We start from the raw sequence: 21,381 nt of genomic DNA, 5'->3' as shown, positions 1-21,381 counted from the left end.
GCACCAGGACTTCATGAGACAAGAACTGTACATCTGCATCCTCCCAGGCACCAGGACTTCATGGGACAAGAACTGTACATCTGCATCCTCCCAGGCACCAGGACTTCATCAGACAAGAAATGCCATCTGCATCCTCCCAGGCACCAGGATTTCATCAGACAAGAACTGCCATCTGCATCCTCCCAGGCACCAGGACTTCATCAGACAAGAACTGCCATCTGCATCCTCCCAGGCACCAGGACTTCATGGGACAAGAACTGCCATCTGCATCCTCCCAGGCACCAGGACTTCATGAGACAAGCACTGCCATCTGCATCCTCCCAGGCACCAGGACTTCATGGGACAAGAACTGCCATCTGCATCCTCCCAGGCACCAGGACTTCATGAGACAAGCACTGCCATCTGCATCCTCCCAGGCACCAGGACTTCATGAGACAAGAACTGCCATCTGCATCCTCCCAGGCACCAGGACTTCTCGAGACAAGAACTGCCATCTGCATCCTCCCAGGCACCAGGACTTCATGGGACAAGAACTGCCATCTGCATCCTCCCAGGCACCAGGACATCATGGGACAAGAACTGCCATCTGCATCCTCCCAGGCACCAGGACTTCATGAGACAAGCACTGTACATCTGCATCCTCCCAGGCACCAGGACTTCATGAGACAAGCACTGCCATCTGCATCCTCCCAGGCACCAGGACTTCATGAGACAAGCACTGTACATCTGCATCCTCCCAGGCACCAGGACGTCATGAGACAAGAACTGCCATCTGCATCCTCCCAGGCACCTGGACTTCATGAGACAAGAACTGCCATCTGCATCCTCCCAGGCACCAGGACTTCATGAGACAAGCACTGTACATCTGCATCCTCCCAGGCACCAGGACTTCATGAGACAAGCACTGTACATCTGCATCCTCCCAGGCACCAGGACTTCATGAGACAAGCACTGCCATCTGCATCCTCCCAGGCACCAGGACTTCATGGAACAAGAACTGCCACCTGCATCCTCCCAGGCACCAGGACTTCATGAGACAAGAACTGCCACCTGCATCCTCCCAGGCACCAGGACTTCATGAGACAAGAACTGCCATCTGCATCCTCCCAGGCACCAGGACTTCATGGGACAAGAACTGCCATCTGCATCCTCCCAGGCACCAGGACTTCATGAGACAAGAACTGCCATCTGCATCCTCCCAGGCACCAGGACTTCATGAGACAAGAACTGTACATCTGCATCCTCCCAGGCACCAGGACATCACGGGACAAGAACTGCCATCTGCATCCTCCCAGGCACCAGGACATCACGAGACAAGAACTGTACATCTGCATCCTCCCAGGCACCAGGACTTCATGAGACAAGAACTGCCATCTGCATCCTCCCAGGCACCAGGACTTCATGAGATAAGAACTGTACATCTGCATCCTCCCAGGCACCAGGACTTCATGAGACAAGCACTGTACATCTGCATCCTCCCAGGCACCAGGACATCATGAGACAAGAACTGCCATCTGCATCCTCCCAGGCACCAGGACTTCATCAGACAAGAACTGCCATCTGCATCCTCCCAGGCACCAGGACTTCATGAGACAAGAACTGCCATCTGCATCCTCCCAGGCACCAGGACTTCATGAGACAAGAACTGCCATCTGCATCCTCCCAGGCACCAGGACATCATGAGACAAGCACTGCCATCTGCATCCTCCCAGGCACCAGGACTTCATGAGACAAGCACTGCCATCTGCATCCTCCCAGGCACCAGGACTTCATTGGACAAGAACTGCCATCTGCATCCTCCCAGGCACCAGGACTTCATGAGACAAGCACTGTACATCTGCATCCTCCCAGGCACCAGGACGTCATGAGACAAGAACTGCCATATGCATCCTCCCAGGCACCAGGACATCATGAGACAAGCACTGCCATCTGCATCCTCCCAGGCACCAGGACTTCATGAGACAAGAACTGCCATCTGCATCCTCCCAGGCACCAGGACTTCATCAGACAAGAACTGCCATCTGCATCCTCCCAGGCACCAGGACTTCATCGGACAAGCACTGCCATCTGCATCCTCCCAGGCACCAGGACTTCATGGGACAAGAACTGCCATCTGCATCCTCCCAGGCACCAGGACTTCATGAGACAAGAACTGTACATCTGCATCCTCCCAGGCACCAGGACTTCATGAGACAAGAACTGTACATCTGCATCCTCCCAGGCACCAGGACTTCATGGGACAAGAACTGTACATCTGCATCCTCCCAGGCACCAGGACTTCATCAGACAAGAACTGCCATCTGCATCCTCCCAGGCACCAGGACTTCATCAGACAAGAACTGCCATCTGCATCCTCCCAGGCACCAGGACTTCATGGGACAAGAACTGCCATATGCATCCTCCCAGGCACCAGGACTTCATGAGACAAGCACTGCCATCTGCATCCTCCCAGGCACCAGGACTTCATGGGACAAGAACTGCCATCTGCATCCTCCCAGGCACCAGGACTTCATCGGACAAGAACTGCCATCTGCATCCTCCCAGGCACCAGGACTTCATGGGACAAGAACTGCCATCTGCATCCTCCCAGGCACCAGGACTTCATCAGACAAGAACTGCCATCTGCATCCTCCCAGGCACCAGGACTTCATCAGACAAGAACTGCCATCTGCATCCTCCCAGGCACCAGGACTTCATCAGACAAGAACTGCCATCTGCATCCTCCCAGGCACCAGGACTTCATGAGACAAGAACTGCCATCTGCATCCTCCCATGCACCAGGACTTCATGAGACAAGAACTGCCATCTGCATCATCCCAGGCACCAGGACTTCATGGGACAAGAACTGCCATCTGCATCCTCCCAGGCACCAGGACTTCATGAGACAAGAACTGCCATCTGCATCCTCCCAGGCACCAGGACTTCATGAGACAAGAACTGCCATCTGCATCCTCCCAGGCACCAGGACTTCATGAGACAAGCACTGTACATCTGCATCCTCCCAGGCACCAGGACTTCATGAGACAAGCACTGTACATCTGCATCCTCCCAGGCACCAGGACGTCATGAGACAAGCACTGCCATATGCATCCTCCCAGGCACCAGGACTTCATGAGACAAGCACTGTACATCTGCATCCTCCCAGGCACCAGGACTTCATGAGACAAGCACTGTACATCTGCATCCTCCCAGGCACCAGGACTTCATGAGACAAGAACTGTACATCTGCATCCTCCCAGGCACCAGGACTTCATCAGACAAGAACTGCCATCTGCATCCTCCCAGGCACCAGGACTTCATCAGACAAGAACTGCCATCTGCATCCTCCCAGGCACCAGGACTTCATCAGACAAGCACTGCCATCTGCATCCTCCCAGGCACCAGGACTTCATGGGACAAGAACTGCCATCTGCATCCTCCCAGGCACCAGGACTTCATGAGACAAGAACTGTACATCTGCATCTTCCCAGGCACCAGGACTTCATGAGACAAGAACTGTACATCTGCATCCTCCCAGGCACCAGGACTTCATGGGACAAGAACTGTACATCTGCATCCTCCCAGGCACCAGGACTTCATCAGACAAGAACTGCCATCTGCATCCTCCCAGGCACCAGGACTTCATCAGACAAGAACTGCCATCTGCATCCTCCCAGGCACCAGGACGTCATGAGACAAGCACTGCCATCTGCATCCTCCCAGGCACCAGGACTTCATGGGACAAGAACTGCCATCTGCATCCTCCCAGGCACCAGGACTTCATCAGACAAGAACTGCCATCTGCATCCTCCCAGGCACCAGGACTTCATGAGACAAGAACTGCCATCTGCATCCTCCCAGGCACCAGGACTTCATGGGACAAGAACTGCCATCTGCATCCTCCCAGGCACCAGGACTTCATGAGACAAGAACTGCCATCTGCATCCTCCCAGGCACCAGGACTTCATGAGACAAGCACTGTACATCTGCATCCTCCCAGGCACCAGGACGTCATGAGACAAGAACTGCCATCTGCATCCTCCCAGGCACCAGGACTTCATGAGACAAGCACTGCCATCTGCATCCTCCCAGGCACCAGGACTTCATGAGACAAGAACTGTACATCTGCATCCTCCCAGGCACCAGGACTTCATGAGACAAGAACTGTACATCTGCATCCTCCCAGGCACCAGGACTTCATGGGACAAGAACTGTACATCTGCATCCTCCCAGGCACCAGGACTTCATCAGACAAGAAATTCCATCTGCATCCTCCCAGGCACCAGGACTTCATCAGACAAGAACTGCCATCTGCATCCTCCCAGGCACCAGGACTTCATCAGACAAGAACTGCCATCTGCATCCTCCCAGGCACCAGGACTTCATGGGACAAGAACTGCCATCTGCATCCTCCCAGGCACCAGGACTTCATGAGACAAGCACTGCCATCTGCATCCTCCCAGGCACCAGGACTTCATGGGACAAGAACTGCCATCTGCATCCTCCCAGGCACCAGGACTTCATGAGACAAGCACTGCCATCTGCATCCTCCCAGGCACCAGGACTTCATGAGACAAGAACTGCCATCTGCATCCTCCCAGGCACCAGGACTTCTCGAGACAAGCACTGTACATCTGCATCCTCCCAGGCACCAGGACTTCATGGGACAAGAACTGCCATCTGCATCCTCCCAGGCACCAGGACTTCATGAGACAAGCACTGCCATCTGCATCCTCCCAGGCACCAGGACTTCATGAGACAAGCACTGTACATCTGCATCCTCCCAGGCACCAGGACTTCATGAGACAAGAACTGCCATCTGCATCCTCCCAGGCACCAGGACTTCATGAGACAAGAACTGTACATCTGCATCCTCCCAGGCACCAGGACTTCATCAGACAAGAACTGCCATCTGCATCCTCCCAGGCACCAGGACTTCATCAGACAAGAACTGCCATCTGCATCCTCCCAGGCACCAGGACTTCATGAGACAAGCACTGCCATCTGCATCCTCCCAGGCACCAGGACTTCATGAGACAAGCACTGTACATCTGCATCCTCCCAGGCACCAGGACTTCATGAGACAAGAACTGCCATCTGCATCCTCCCAGGCACCAGGACTTCATGAGACAAGAACTGCCATCTGCATCCTCCCAGGCACCAGGACTTCATGAGACAAGCACTGTACATCTGCATGTTTTAGCAGGATCCCCACACCCTCACTCTTAGAAGTACACAGTGGTGCCCACAAAGATGTCCCCAACGTCCACTCTCCTTCAGGAATCCTCTCCACTCCACATTCTTGCACACAAATAACGTCTGCTTGGACCTTCCGCAGATGATCCAGTACCGCAGCCCTCCTCCATCCAGAGCAAATGCTCCTTACTGAACTGAACTGACAAGGAACACCATCATGAAATAAAGAGAAAGTATTGTTTTCACTGCCATCACAATCAATTCAATGGTGCTCCATACACTCCTCATCACAGAAACTCACTTCTCCCACATCACTCTGCTGCCATCTCCTAGACAGGGAGAACTGGCGGACTCCTCAGAATCCCCAGCAACTGCACTAGACAGGCTTCCCTGTCTCCCCCCACCGGGATCATCCACCCTCGCCCGTTTCCAAGAGGACACAGCTGGCCTCTCCGGCTCTTCAGTAGCGATAAACAGCCGTTGCCCACCTTCCAGACTAACGTCACTCTCCGCCCCCTGCATCTCCTCCTCGTCCTTGCTAACGGACAAATCCTCCATAAGAACAGCGTATCTCCCCGGTCCATAGATGCCGGCGAACAAGTCCTCCACCTGCAGCCTGTCATCCGAACCCCCCACGGGGAGGGGAGGCTGAAGGTCTCCTCTTCCTTCCCCATCCAAACGATCGTCCCCTACGCCGTCTGCCACGTGGCTCCCGACATCTTCCGCAGCCGCGGCTTCCTCGGGCTGAGCACTGTCACCGCCCGCCGGAGCCCCGACAGCGTGACTTGTGCCTTGCTCACCCTCCGCCTCTCCTGGCTGCTCCACCACCACAGCTTCACTGACCGGGTGCACAGTGACGGGGACCGCCGGGCCCGCTACTGCGGGGCCCGCGCTCACCCCCTCCTCCCTTCACCCCCTCCTCGGCCTCCGCTGTTCCTTGAACTTGCCATATCCAGCCTGCCACTTTCCAATCTTCTCCTCCAGAGCCCTCCGTCTCCTGGCATCAAAATATTCCTCGCATTGTCTCGCCAGGTGTCCCGTCTTCCTACATATATCACATACTTTTCCTTCCCGACACTCCCTTGCTGGATGACCCATTTTACCGCAAAAGTGACATTTTGGGTCTTGGTCGCATTCAGCACTTGTATGCCCATAAAGAAAGCGCTTGCGACAGTAACTTGGCTGTCCCGCATAGAACAGAAACCCCCGCTCTCCACCAATATTAAATACAGCCGGGGGCCTCTGCACTCCCCCCACACTATCCTCATCCTTCAAAAATCGACCAATAAAGCGATATTTCCCGGACCAAATACCAAACCTATTCATTACCTTATCACCCCCCCGCAATTCTTCACAATAAGTCTGCAAAAAAGCTCTCACCAAACTAGGATCCGCAAACGGATTGTACATATGTACCACCATCACCTTTTCTTCCTGCATGAAGAGAGGAACCACATCGAATTTTCCCACAATCCCATCTTCCATATTTCTTGCCGCTTCAAAAATGTTCCAACACACCTCGGTAGAAGAGAACGTGACATCGTATAAGCCTTGTTTAGGGAAGTCCTGTAAGCATACTATATCTCTTACCCCTATGCCCAAGGCACCCGTCAAAAGATCCACCACGACCGTCCTCAGATCCACCTCTTCTTTCAGACCCGGCCTCACAATGAACCGTATCGAAACTCTCATCCCTGGATTCGCCATATTCTTGGCACAAAAAGTGCCTCACCTCTCACATACACCCAAGGAGCGCCCCAAAAAGGGGGGCCCCCCAGCAGCGCTCTCACATGACCGACCTCAAGGATTGATCGTGCCAAAAGGCCGAGAAGCGGCCTTCATATCAGAGAGAGACAGAAAACCCAGAATGTCCCGTCCTTCATATCAGAGAGAGACAGACTACCCAGAATGTCCCGTCCTTCATATCAGAGAGAGACAGACTACCCAGAATGTCCCATCCTTCATATCAGAGACCGAGACAGACTACCCAGAATGTCCCGTCCTTCATATCAGAGAGAGACAGACTATCCAGAATGTCCCGTCCTACATAACAGAGAGAGACAGACTACCCAGAATGTCCCGTCCTTCATATCAGAGAGAGACAGACTACCCAGAATGTCCCATCCTTCATATCAGAGACCAAGAAAGACTAACCAGAATGTCTCATCCTTCCTATCAGAGAGAGACAGACTACCCAGAATGTCCCGTCCTTCATATCAGAGAGAGACAGACTACCCAGAATGTCCCGTCCTTCATATCAGAGAGAGACAGACTACCCAGAATGTCCCGTCCTTCATATCAGAGAGAGACAGACTACCCAGAATGTCCCGTCCTACATAACAGAGAGAGACAGACTACCCAGAATGTCCCGTCCTTCATATCAGAGAGAGACAGACTACCCAGAATGTCCCGTCCTTCATATCAGAGAGAGACAGACTACCCAGAATGTCCCGTCCTTCATATCAGAGAGAGACAGACTACCCAGAATGTCCCGTCCTTCATATCAGAGAGAGAGACAGACTACCCAGAATGTCCCGTCCTTCATATCAGAGACCGAGACAGACTACCCAGAATGTCCCATCCTTCATATCAGAGAGAGACAGACTACCCAGAATGTCCCGTCCTTCATATCAGAGAGAGACAGACTACCCAGAATATCCCGTCCTTCATATCAGAGAGAGAGACAGACTACCCAGAATGTCCCGTCCTTCATATCAGAGAGAGACAGACTACCCAGAATGTCCCGTCCTTCCTATCAGAGAGAGACAGACTACCCAGAATGTCCCGTCCTTCATATCAGAGAGAGACAGACTACCCAGAATGTCCCGTCCTTCCTATCAGAGAGAGACAGACTACCCAGAATGTCCCGTCCTTCATATCAGAGAGAGACAGACTACCCAGAATGTCCCATCCTTCATATCAGAGAGCGAGACAAACTACCCAGAATGTCCCGTCCTTCATATCAGAGAGCGAGACAGACTACCCAGAATGTCCCGTCCTTCATATCAGAGAGCGAGACAGACTACCCAGAATGTCCCATCCTTCATATCAGAGAGAGACAGACTACCCAGAATGTCCCATCCTTCATATCAGAGAGCGAGACAGACTACCCAGAATGTCCCGTCCTTCATATCAGAGAGCGAGACAGACTATCCAGAATGTCCCGTCCTTCATATCAGAGAGAGACAGACTACCCAGAATGTACCATACTTCATATCAGAGAGAGACAGACTACCCAAAATGTCCCATCCTTCATATCAGAGACCAAGAAAGACTAACCAGAATGTCTCATCCTTCCTATCAGAGAGAGACAGACTACCCAGAATGTCCCGTCCTTCATATCAGAGAGAGAGAGACTACCCAGAATGTCCCGTCCTTCATATCAGAGAGAGAGAGACAGACTACCCAGAATGTCCCGTCCTTCATATCACAGAGAGACAGACTACCCAGAATGTCCCGTCCTTCATATCAGAGAGAGAGAGACAGACTACCCAGAATGTCCCGTCCTTCATATCAGAGAGAGAGAGACTACCCAGAATGTCCCGTCCTTCATATCAGAGACGGAGACAGACTACCCAGAATGTCCCATCCTTCATATCAGAGAGAGACAGATTACCCAGAATGTCCCGTCCTTCATATCAGAGAGAGACAGACTACCCAGAATGTCCCGTCCTTCATGTCAGAGAGAGAGAGAGACAGACTACCCAGAATGTCCCGTCCTTCATATCAGAGAGAGACAGACTACCCAGAATGTCCCGTCCTTCATATCAGAGAGAGACAGACTACCCAGGATGTCCCGTCCTTCATATCAGAGAGATAAACTACCCAGAATGTCCCGTCCTTCATATCAGAGAGAGACAGACTACCCAGAATGTCCCGTCCTTCATATCAGAGAGAGACAGACTACCCAGAATGTCCCGTCCTTCATATCAGAGAGACAGACTACCCAGAATGTCCCGTCCTTCATATCAGAGAGAGACAGATTACCCAGAATGTCCCGTCCTTCATATCAGAGAGAGACAGACTACCCAGAATGTCCCGTCCTTCATATCAGAGAGCGAGACAGACTATCCAGAATGTCCCGTCCTTCATATCAGAGAGCGAGACAGACTACCCAGAATGTCCGGTCCTTCATATCAGAGAGAGACAGACTACCCAGAATGTCCCGTCCTTTATATTAGAGACCGAGACAGACTACCCAGAATGTCCCGTCCTTCATGTCACAGAGAGAGAGAGAGACAGACTACCCAGAATGTCCCGTCCTTCATATCACAGAGAGACAGACTACCCAGAATGTCCCGTCCTTCATATCAGAGAGAGACAGATTACCCAGAATGTCCCGTCCTTCATATCAGAGAGAGACAGACTACCCAGAATGTCCCGTCCTTCATATCAGAGAGCGAGACAGACTACCCAGAATGTCCCATCCTTCATATCAGAGAGAGACAGACTACCCAGAATGTCCCGTCCTTTATATTAGAGACCGAGACAGACTACCCAGAATGTCCCGTCCTTCATGTCACAGAGAGAGAGAGAGACAGATTACCCCGAATGTCCCGTCCTTCATGTCACAGAGAGAGAGAGAGACAGACTACCCAGAATGTCCCGTCCTTCATATCACAGAGAGACAGACTACCCAGAATGTCCCGTCCTTCATATCACAGAGAGACAGACTACCCAGAATGTCCCGTCCTTCATATCAGAGAGAGACAGACTACCCAGAATGTCCCGTCCTTCATATCAGAGAGAGACAGACTACCCAGAATGTCCCGTCCTTCATATCAGAGAGACAGACTACCCAGAATGTCCCGTCCTTCATATCAGAGAGAGACAGACTACCCAGAATGTCCCATCCTTCATATCAGAGGGAGACAGACGACCCAGAATGTACCGTCCTTCATATCAGAGAGAGACAGACTACCCAGAATGTCCCATCCTTCATATCAGAGAGAGACAGACTACCCAGAATGTCCCGTCCTTCATATCAGAGAGAGACAGACTACCCAGAATGTCCCATCCTTCATATCAGAGAGAGACAGACTACCCAGAATGTCCTGTCTGTTGGATTTTAGACACATACAATACTTCTTTAGTGTCTTGAGGCGATTATGAATGAAAGAGCCGTTGAAATAAAAAATGAAGTGTGATTTTATTCTATCACACAATGGTGTAAAATAACAATGTAAAGTGTATCATGAACAGTTCCATGGAGATACAACTACTGTAGAAATAACAATGTAAAGCGTATCATGAACAGTTCCATGGAGATACAACTACTGTAGAAATAACAATGTAAAGCGTATTATGAACAGTTCCATGGAGATACAACTACTGTAGAAATAACAAGCAAAAGTTTAAAGATAAGTCACCATTATCTGTCATAGAAGTCCGGCCATGTGCTGTTCTGTCCTTCATGTTCTTGTCCTTCGAGACTTTGTGAAGAAGCCGGAAATAGATGGAAGTGATGAACTTTGTCTTGCAGCACGCACCTGTTGTTTTCTCAGAACATCCTAGACATGTATGTGTGTCAGACTGTCAGTGTTAGCGTGTGAGCTCTCGTCCTCTGTCCCTTATGGACCTTTTATGCAGAATGAGTGTGATAACGAGAGATTCTTAATACCTTGTATGGCATAGAAGGGAGGGGACGACACTCACATAATGTTTTTGATGGACAGGAACATATGGATGCTGATGTACATAATATTATAAGCTAATGATGTAACCTCAGCTATTTATATTTAAAGAATAATATAGCTTAAGAACATATCTTTTCAACATATCAATGTATAATCACTAATCTATATATGTATCAATGTTAGAGACGTATACTAAATACACACAGATACTATTAAAATACATTATGTAATAGTACGTCTATAATGAGTCCTCCTAATGCCTTTGATATTTTACTAGAGACTTCTAACCAGCTATGCCTAAATATAGTCTTCAGCTGGTATAGCTGTCTCAGCGAACTCATTCATATTTACTGTCTCAGCGAACTCATTCATATTTACTGTCTCAGCGAACTCATTCATATTTACTGTCTCAGCTTAACTTATATATCTTTTGGTCTCAGGTATAGCTATATCTCATCTATTTTACTGAAGAATTAAATATCATCGGTTTAAGGCGACAATTCACACATATTAATATTAATTATGATTAATCATAAAAACCAAATATTTTGCAAGCTTGCCATCAATATAAGTGCCGAATCATAATTTTGATTTCTAACAAATCCCCCTTATTATGATTAGTCCATAATTAATTTTTAACCAACGCACACTTCATTCATGGCCCATACACACAGCCTTGTACCAAATCATTGTACATATTCTTCATAACTGGACCAACCAAAAATAACTTTCCTTCAAAACTCTTTACCTTTATCTTCAGTTTCTGTTAATATAATAATTCTTAATCATAATGTTAATTGATATATGATTATAATAGTAATAATAATTAAATGATGTAATAATAATTAATGCAGTATATTTCCATATTTGTATAATATTTTAACTTTCCGGAAATATACTTTCCATAAAATATGTCATAAGTTTATATTGCTCCTATAAGAGTAATATGTTTCTTAACCTTTTAACAAAAGATATTCTATTAACTGGAATAACTCTATGAAGTTTTAACCAAAAAACATTCAGTATATGAATATGTAAAAATAAAAAATAATAATAATATTAATATTATGCTAATATGGATGTAAGTATCAGAATAAAAGGATTATTAAAATGTTTCATCATAGGTCAGCAATATTTCATCATAGGTCATGACTGCAAAACCCCGTTTTACTAAACAAAGAAAGGTTTTGTATCACCCCAGAGATGACAAAGGTTTATGCCTTTGTTCTCATCCCTATAAAATTAGAAATATGCATAACTGTTTTTTGTGCTGATGTCATTATTCTGGTGTTAGAGTGTTTTTCAGTAATACATGTGTTGCTGTGAATCTGAGGTAGAGACTTGTCTGATACAGCTGTACCTATCAATGTGTTTGGCTAACAGTGCTCTTATCCACTGAGGATACCTTTCACCACATTCTTTGAATGTATCTTCCTGAAGAATTCTTCATAGTGAACTGTCAGGAGACTGTAATATGATACTATGTGACTTTACTGTGCTTTCTGATGCTTTGATTGCATAAAAGACACTTAGCAGTTGCAGTACCTCAGGTGTAAAAGTTTTTTCCAATGGTGATAAATTTCTGGAGAAGTAACTAATTAGTCTCTCATTACCTTCTTTTAATTGAGAAAAAGTTACTGAAATTGCATTATCAGATACATGAGTTTTCACAACAAAAGGGGCTTTGGAACAAACCTCAATTGTACCTAATGCTGGCGCATTCTGCAAATCTTTTTTCAACACTTTTAAAGCATTATTCTCATTTGGACCCCATTGGTCAACTAAGTTATTTTTACTCTTCAAAAGATGATATAATGGCTTAACTTTCTCTGCGAAACCATGTATAAACTCTTTACAATGATTTATGTTTTTCAAAAATTGTTGCAATGCTTTATGAGTTTATGAGGAACTGGAAAGGCAGTGATAGCTCTGACTGTTTCCTGCAATAATCGTCTCTTTCCTTGACTAATCTGCATGTGAAAGTATTTCACCTGACTTTTCATCAGCTGAACTCTTTCCGGGTTTAATTTTAGGCCTGCATCCTGTAACAACATAAATAACTCAGACAAAAGAGTAATATGTTCGTTAACATTCTGCGTACTTAGCATAATTGTATTTACATGCTGAAAAATGCATTCTGGCCTTGAAAATTATGATATACCGGCCTCCTGGATCCATACCCCGCTTCCTGGAAGACTTCTCCTCCTGGCTACCCTTCTTCCTCTCCTCTGAGCTACCCACCATCATCCTTGGGGATTTCAACATCCCTGTCAACCTCGACAACCCAGACACAGCCCGTCTCCTCCACTTAACCTCCTCCTTTGCACTTGCACAGTGCATACAATCCACCACCCACTCCGACGGTAATATCCTTGATCTCGTCTTCTCCAACCGCTGCGCTCCCCACAACCTCACTAACACCCCCTTCCCTCTCTCTGACCACAACCTGATTACCTTCTCTATCTCCTCGTCCTCCAATGCCTACCCCTCCAAATGTCACACTACTACCAGCCGTAACCTCCGCAACCTTAACCCTGCCCCCCTCCACTCTGCAGCTGATCAACTCCATGACAGCATCCTCCCCCTGTCCTGCCCCGACTTGGCTATGACCGCCTACAACAATGCGCTCTCAACAGCCCTTGACTCACTAGCGCCTTTAACCACACACAACATCAGACCCCGACCGCTCCAGCCCTGGCAGACTGATCACACCAAAACCCTCAAACGACACAGTCGTGCCCTGGAGCGACTATGGCGCAAAACCAAATCCCAACAAGCCTTCACCCGCTACAAATCTGCCTTCCACACCTACACCTCCTCCCTCCATGCTGCCAAAAAAGCCTACTTCCTGACCCTCATCAAGGCCCTCTCCTCCAATCCTCGCCGACTCTTCTCTGCCTTCAACTCTCTACTCTCACCACCCCCACCTCCACCCAGCACCTCACTCACTGCCCTTGAGATTGCCAATCACTTCAAAAACAAGATTGACACAATTCGCAAGGACATTGCCGCAACTCACACGCCCTCTCAACCCGTCCCCTCTCACACAGCTACCCCCTCATCCCCCCTCCCCCTCAACATAAACCGCAGGGACTTCGTCGCTGCTCAAACTCCCTCCAACCCCCTTCCCCCTCACTCAGCTACCCCCTCATCACCCCTCTCCCACGGCCCCACCACTGCTCTGACCTCCTCTTCCACCCCACCGTACATTCCTCATACTGAAGCTCCCCCAACACTCCGCACCTTTAACCTTACTACCATCGAGGAAGTCTCCAAGATCCTCTCTGATGCCCAACTCACCACCTGACCCCTCGACCCTATCCCCTCACAACTCCTACGACCTCCCTCCATCCTACGCTCCTCCGGCACTTTCCCCTCCCCTCTGAAACATGCACACATCACCCCCATACTTAAAAAGCCCTCCCTGGACCCCAATGACCTGAACAACCTCAGACCCATCTACCTGCTCCCATTTACATCTAAACTCCTCGAGCGCCTAGTCTACACCAGCCTATGCTCTCACCTCAACGACAACAACCTCCTCGATCCCCTACAGTCCGGTTCCGTCCCCTACACTCCACCGAAACTGCCTTACTCAAACTCTCCAATGACCTGCTAATCACCAAAGCTAATGGCCACTATTCAGTGCTCCTACTCCTTGACCTCTCTGCGGCCTTTGACACAGTCGACCACCCCCTCCTCCTCAAAAAACTACACTCCCTCGGCCTCAGAGATTCTGCTCTCTCCTGGCTCTCATCCTACATGTCACAACGCTCTTTCAGCGTTACCTATAATGCTACCACCTCCCCCTCACTCCCCCTCTCTGTTGGGGTCCCTCAAGGCTCTGTCCTCGGGCCCCTTCTCTTCTCCATCTACACCTCCTCCCTTGGCCAACTCATACACTCTCACGGCTTCAACTACCACCTCTATGCCGACGACACGCAAATCTATCTCTCAACCCCCCACCTCACCCCCTCGGTCTCCGCCCGAATCACACACCTGCTGAGCGACATATCAGACTGGATGTCGCTCCACTTCCTTAAACTGAACCTCTCCAAAACCGAGCTCCTAGTCTTCCCCCCAGCCCACACACCATCCCCCATTGACTTCTCTATCACATCGAATAACGCTACCATCAAACCTACCCCGCAGGCCAGAGTACTTGGTGTCATTCTGGACTCCAACCTATCCTTCCAGCCCCAAGTCCAATCTTTAACAAACTCGTGCAGACTCCACCTCCGCAACATCGCCAAAATCCGCACGTTCCTAACCCCAGAAACCACTAAACAGCTAATCCACTCCCTCATCATATCACGACTCGACTACTGCAACTCCCTCCTCACTGGCCTGCCTCACCGCTGGCTATCCCCGCTTCAGTGGATCCTGAATACGGCTGCCAGACTCAGTCACCTTTCCAACCGCTCTGTCTCCGCCACCCCCCTCTGCCAATCCCTCCACTGGCTTCCGATTGCGCAACGGATCAAATTCAAAATCCTAACGCTGACGTACAAAGATGTCCACCATACTGCCCCGAACTACATCACTGACCTAATATCCAAGTACCGCCCAACACGCACACTCCGCTCCTCACAAGACCTATTTCTCTCTAGTTCCCTGGTCTCCTCCTCCCATGCCCACCTCCAGGACTTCTCCAGGATGTCACCCATCCTCTGGAACTCCCTTCCCCAACCCATCAGATTATCACCTACTCTCCTCTCCTTTAGGCGCACCCTGAAAACCCATCTCTTCAGGGAAGCCTACCCCACCCCCTGCTAACTTGCCGACCTCCTCCACTCTTCCTACCACTCCATCCCCCACAGCTATCTCCTCCTGTGCCACCATCCCCTCCCTCCTAGATTGTAAGCTCCAAAGAGCAGGGCCCTCGATCCCCTCATGTTTTGCATTGTATTGGTATTGTTCTGTCACATGTTCTGTCCCCCTTTGTAATGTACAGCGCTGAGCGAACTATTGGCGCTTTATAAATACTGTATAATAATAATAATAATAACAAATAATAATATTTTTGCTATGGATTCATGGACTACACCATCACTGATGTCTAAACCAGCTACTAATAGAGTGAATGCATAAGTCTCTTTCTGAAACTTAAAAGCTAGCTTGTATTGACAACTTTTAGCTAAGGGGATCGAAAAATGACTGTTATCGATTTCCAAAACAGAAAACACTTTGGATTCGGCCTTTAAATGTAACTTGATATTAGAATGATCAGGAACAACTGCTTTGTTATTTGTGATATGTTTATTCAGTGTCCTGAAGTCAACTGACAAAGAATATGAATTGTCAGCATTTTTGATAGGCCAAATACAGTTATTTACCACTGATTGTGTTTTCTTTAAAATGCCAAGTTGTACAAACTCTTGAATAATGGCAGAAAGTGGTCCTATTGATTCTTGTGGTAACTCATACTAATTAAGGGGTATAGGATCTTTTCCCTCAATATTCAATTCTGTATCTTTCAAAGTTCCTATGTCATTTGTAAATTTTGACCACAAACTTGGAAAACGTTGTACCAATTCATTTAAAGCACAATTACCATCAGTATCAGGCCATTTTTGTGCTGTAGACATTTTAGAGTTGAAGCCAACATCACTGTATATAGAAGGATCCATTAACATTGATTTGGGCCTAGAAGGATTCCTCCAAATAACTTTGGTCATAATATCAATAATCCACTTCTGCTTATTGATAAAATCAATGCCAAGAATATTCTCGGTGGCATTACTATACCAAATATCAATGTTAGTTTTCACTAGCCCAGGTACTTCAAATGTTACATTAGGCACCTGTCTAGCAGTGGAATGACCTGTATTATTAAAACCTTTTATTTTACACATGGGTGAATTTGGTTTCACAGATATGTTTTCTCTGGTCAGATTAATCTCAGATCCACTGTCAATCAGAAATGTAATCTTTTTACCATTTAGTAAACCTTGTATAAATGGTCTTCCATTGTCATCCAATACAATTGGAGCGACAAATTCTAACGATATTGGGGATGAATGTGGACGTGATTCTATTTTTGGAACTGGTAATAAACCATTTGTGTCTGTGACAGCCCTTCTCACCATGTTGTCAGAATAGTTGTTGCCAGGGCTGAACTAACAACTCATGGGGCCCCCAGGCAAAAGGGGATCATGGGGCCCATGTCCTTGCCCAAACTCAAAAAAGTCTATGAAAAAGGTACCAGGGGCATCTCATGGGGCCCCCTACCGACCCCGAGCCCTCGGGCAGTGCCCGAGTTTCCAAATGGTCAGTCCGCCCCCTGGTTGTTTCTAGTCAAATTATGAATTTGTTTAACTGTTGAGGCATAAGGCAATTCAGTTAAACTTTTATCATTACACAACACAGCAGGTTGTACAAAAGATGCTTTTTCACTTTTTATTTCCATTTTCTTTGTGAGTCAATTTTAAACTTCCAACAATTCCGTCTGATATGACCTTGTTTATGACAGTGAAAGTATGTGGTATACTTTTTATGACTCACTTGCATCTGTCGTTGTCATTCTTACTGGGACTTGTGGTTCCTGGCATAACTGCTGTCTGACTATTTTTGTCACTTTGAATCACAGCTATCTCATAAGTGAGATTGCTGTTTTTCAATTTTCTCCGGATTTTGTCAATGAAACTTACTATGTCATTCAAATTTTGTTTTTCCTCTGCTATGACAACTGTCACTGGATCAAGATACTTGAATTTCTTTACAAAAGCTTTGATCATAGCCGAGTCTTCCTCATTTTCTACTCCAAATATAATTTTATATGCTTTGGAAAACTTATTTTTAAACTCAAAAGGGTCTTCGTCAGCAGTAGTCTGAAGTAAGTCTAGCATTTCTACAGAAGGTACGTCTTCACCTGTTGAACATAACAGCAATTGTCGCAGTCTGTCTGTCGCGTCATTATGTTTTTTCTGGTCTTTATCGTTAATAACAGAATTTTTAATTCGAGACATAAATTTAATTGGCAGCCACAACGGAAATAAATAATTTATGTCATGATTTGAAATCTGATGGCATTTGACATGCATTTCATATATTTCCATGTTGCTGTAGATATCTTTATCTGGATCATAAGCAGGAATGTCTTTTAAAACTTTCATTAATTGATTATGTATTTGCAACTTAGGTTTTGCAGTTTTACATAACAATTCTTTATGTTTAATTTGTGTTTCGTCATCAGAGTCAATATCCGAACTTTCAGAGATATCGGACAGCCGTGGCTCTGATCTTGAATCACTCTGTTTGTCATCTGTGTTTATCATGGCAACCTGTTTACTGTCATTCTGCAGTCTTAACAAAAGATTTGTCTTTGAGTCAATTTGTTCCTCAAGATTCTCTATGTAATCACAAAAAATGTCACAGTTTGGGCAACTAAGAGCATCTTGAGACACATTTTCATGCTTTTCTGTATTCTGTACAGTGCTACATTCTGTCTGCTTTAATATACAAACTTTTTTAACAGATAAATCAACATTCAAAATCATTTTGTTGAATATTCTTACTAAATTTAAGATGTTAGATATCTTTTTACGCTGTCTGTGCACAGTAAATCTAGATTTATCTATCTGAATATTGGCCTGTAAACATTCGTTATACATATAGTGCCATAGCTGACTGTCTTCATGATATAAAGAAACATCTTTAACCATTAGCCGCCCGGCCAATGGCAGTTTGGCGGCTTCAGATGTGCCTCTTCATTCCGGGTGCACGCCATTTGGCGTGCTCCCGCACATGCGCCGTTTGCGGTAATGCAGAGCGGCGCAGCAGCGCGATCTGTCACGGGCCATGCACCTCGGACACGGCAAATGACAGATCCGAGTACCGGCTCCCGTTGCTGGTACCATGTGACCTGCTGTGACCAATCACAGCAGGTCACATGACAGTTGTATACAATGGATGGCTTCATTCATGATGCCATCCATTGTATACTAGTGCCTAGCTGTGAATGGTCACAGCTAATCACATGCACATGTCATGTGATTAGCTGTGACCAAATCACAGCTAAGCACAAAAAAAAAAAAAAAAAAAAAAAAGCTGAATGAATCGATTTCATTTAGGTAAATGCTTGCTTACAGCGAAGTAATTCTTTGCTATAAGCAAATTGTGTAAAAAAAAAAAAAATACTGATCACTTCCCCAAAGTAGTACAGTGTTGCTATGGTAACATTGTACTACTTTGGTCATAGTAAAATATGAAAAAAAAATCTTAAAAAAAAAAAATATATATTTTTTTTCATACTGTCACCAGTCAGTGTCCCTGTTAACCGCCATGCCAGTTATATGATGACGCTGTACTGCACTGGTGACAGTATGTAAAAAAAAAAAAATATTGAAAATAATTTTTTTAATTTTTTAATTTTCCGAAAAATTATGACAAAAAAATACAACTTCAAAAAACTCGCCATTCCTCTTATGAAGTACGTCGGACTGTCTACTCTGCAAAAAGGGGTCATTTGTGGGTTATCTGTACCGTTCTGACATTTGGGGGATATCTGTACCGTCCTGACATTTGGGGGATATCTGTACCGTCCTGACATTTGGGGGATATCTGTACCGTCCTGACATTTGGGGGATATCTGTACCGTCCTGACATTTGGGGGATATCTGTACCGTCCTGACATTTGGGGATATCTGTACCGTTCTGACATTTGGGGGATATCTGTACTGTCCTGACATTTGGGGATATCTGTACTGTTCTGACATTTGGGGATATCTGTACCGTTCTGACATTTGGGGGATATCTGTACCGTCCTGACATTCGGGGGATATCTGTACCGTTCTGACATTTGGGGGATATCTGTACCGTCCTGACATTTGGGGGATATCTGTACCGTCCTGACATTTGAGGGATATCTGTACCGTCCTGACATTTGGGGGATATCTGTACCGTCCTGACATTCGGGGGATATCTGTACCGTTCTGACATTTGGGGGATATCTGTACTGTTCTGACATTTGGGGGATATCTGTACTGTTCTGAAATTCTTGGACCTCAAGAAATGAGATTGGCTGTCAGTACTTCAGGATTGATCAATATTCAGATCTATACCATAGTTTGTGAACTCTATAACTTTCCTACAAACTAAAAAATACATCCTAATTTGGGTTATTTTCACCAAAGACATGTAGCAGAATACATCTCGGCCTAAATTTATGAAGAACAATTATTTGTAAACTTTTATAACAGAAACAAAGAAAAATTTTTTTCAAAAACCCCAGCGGTGATTAAATACCACCAAAAGAAAGCTCTAGTTGTGTGAAGAAAATGATAAAATTTTAGTTTGGGTACAGTGTTGTATGACCGCGCAATTGTCATTCAAAGTGTGAGAGCGCTGAGACCTGAAAAATGGTCTGGGCAGGAAGGTGTAAAATTGCACGGAATTGAATTGGTTAAACTCTAGATTGCTTTCATTAACTAAGTCATCAATAAATTCCATAATTGTTACTCACCGTAATCAGATGATTTTCTTGTTTGACCCGGCTCAGTCACTGGACCTCTCGTTCACGTCTGACGAAACACAAACGCCTTCACTTCTAGGTTCTTTTCACCGTGTTTTTCCCAGACTTGACAATCACAGAATTGTGCGTTCTCCCCCTTATCAAGGAATGGAAAACCAGAGAAAAACTGCAGCGGAGGCTGGCTCACCAAAATGTTGGATTTTAGACACATATAATACTTCTTTAGTGTCTTGAGGCGATTATGAATGAAAGAGCCATTGAAATAAAAAATAAAGTGTGATTTTATTCTATCACACAATGGTGTAAAATAACAATGTAAAGTGTATCATGAACAGTTCCATGGAGATACAACTACTGTAGAAATAACAATGTAAAGTGTATCATGAACAGTTCCATGGAGATACAACTACTGTAGAGATAACAATGTAAAGCGTATCATGAACAGTTCCATGGAGATACAACTACTGTAGAAATAACAATGTAAAGCGTATCATGAACAGTTCCATGGAGATACAACTACTGTAGAAATATCAAGCAAACGTGTAAAGATAAGTCACCATTATCTGTCATGGCTGTCCTGGCCATGTGCAGTTCTCCATGTTCTTGTCCTTCTCATGTCTTTTGGGAAGAAGCCGGAAGTAGACGGAAGTGAGGATCTTGCAGCATGCACCTGTTGCAGCTTCTCAGACGTGTATGTGTGTGTATACAAGAGTGTCAGTGTTAGCGTTTCCAACTGTCCCTTATGGACCTTTTATATAGGAACAGTGTCATAGCTAGCGATCTTAATACCTTCTATGGAAATGATTACTGCTTGGCAAAGCCATTTCATACAAGGAAGGGGATGCTATATATGTGATGTTTGATGGACAGGTACAGATGTGATGTACATAATACTATAAGATGATGATGTCACCTCAGCTATTCATATATAAATGATAATATAACTTAAGAACATATCTTTACAACATATCAATGTATAATCACTAATCTATATATGTATCAATGTTAGAGACGTATACTAAATACACACAGATACTATTATAATACATAATGTAATAACAAGTCACTTCTAGTACCTCTGACATTTTACTACCAGAG

This window comes from Staurois parvus, unplaced genomic scaffold, assembly GCF_062004578.1.
Source record: "Staurois parvus isolate SC_StPar_1 unplaced genomic scaffold, SC_StPar_1.0 ptg000721l, whole genome shotgun sequence".
NCBI classification, from domain to species: Eukaryota; Metazoa; Chordata; class Amphibia; order Anura; family Ranidae; genus Staurois; species Staurois parvus.
The sequence above is the reverse complement of the archived record's forward strand: the minus strand, read 5'-3'. Positions refer to the sequence as shown.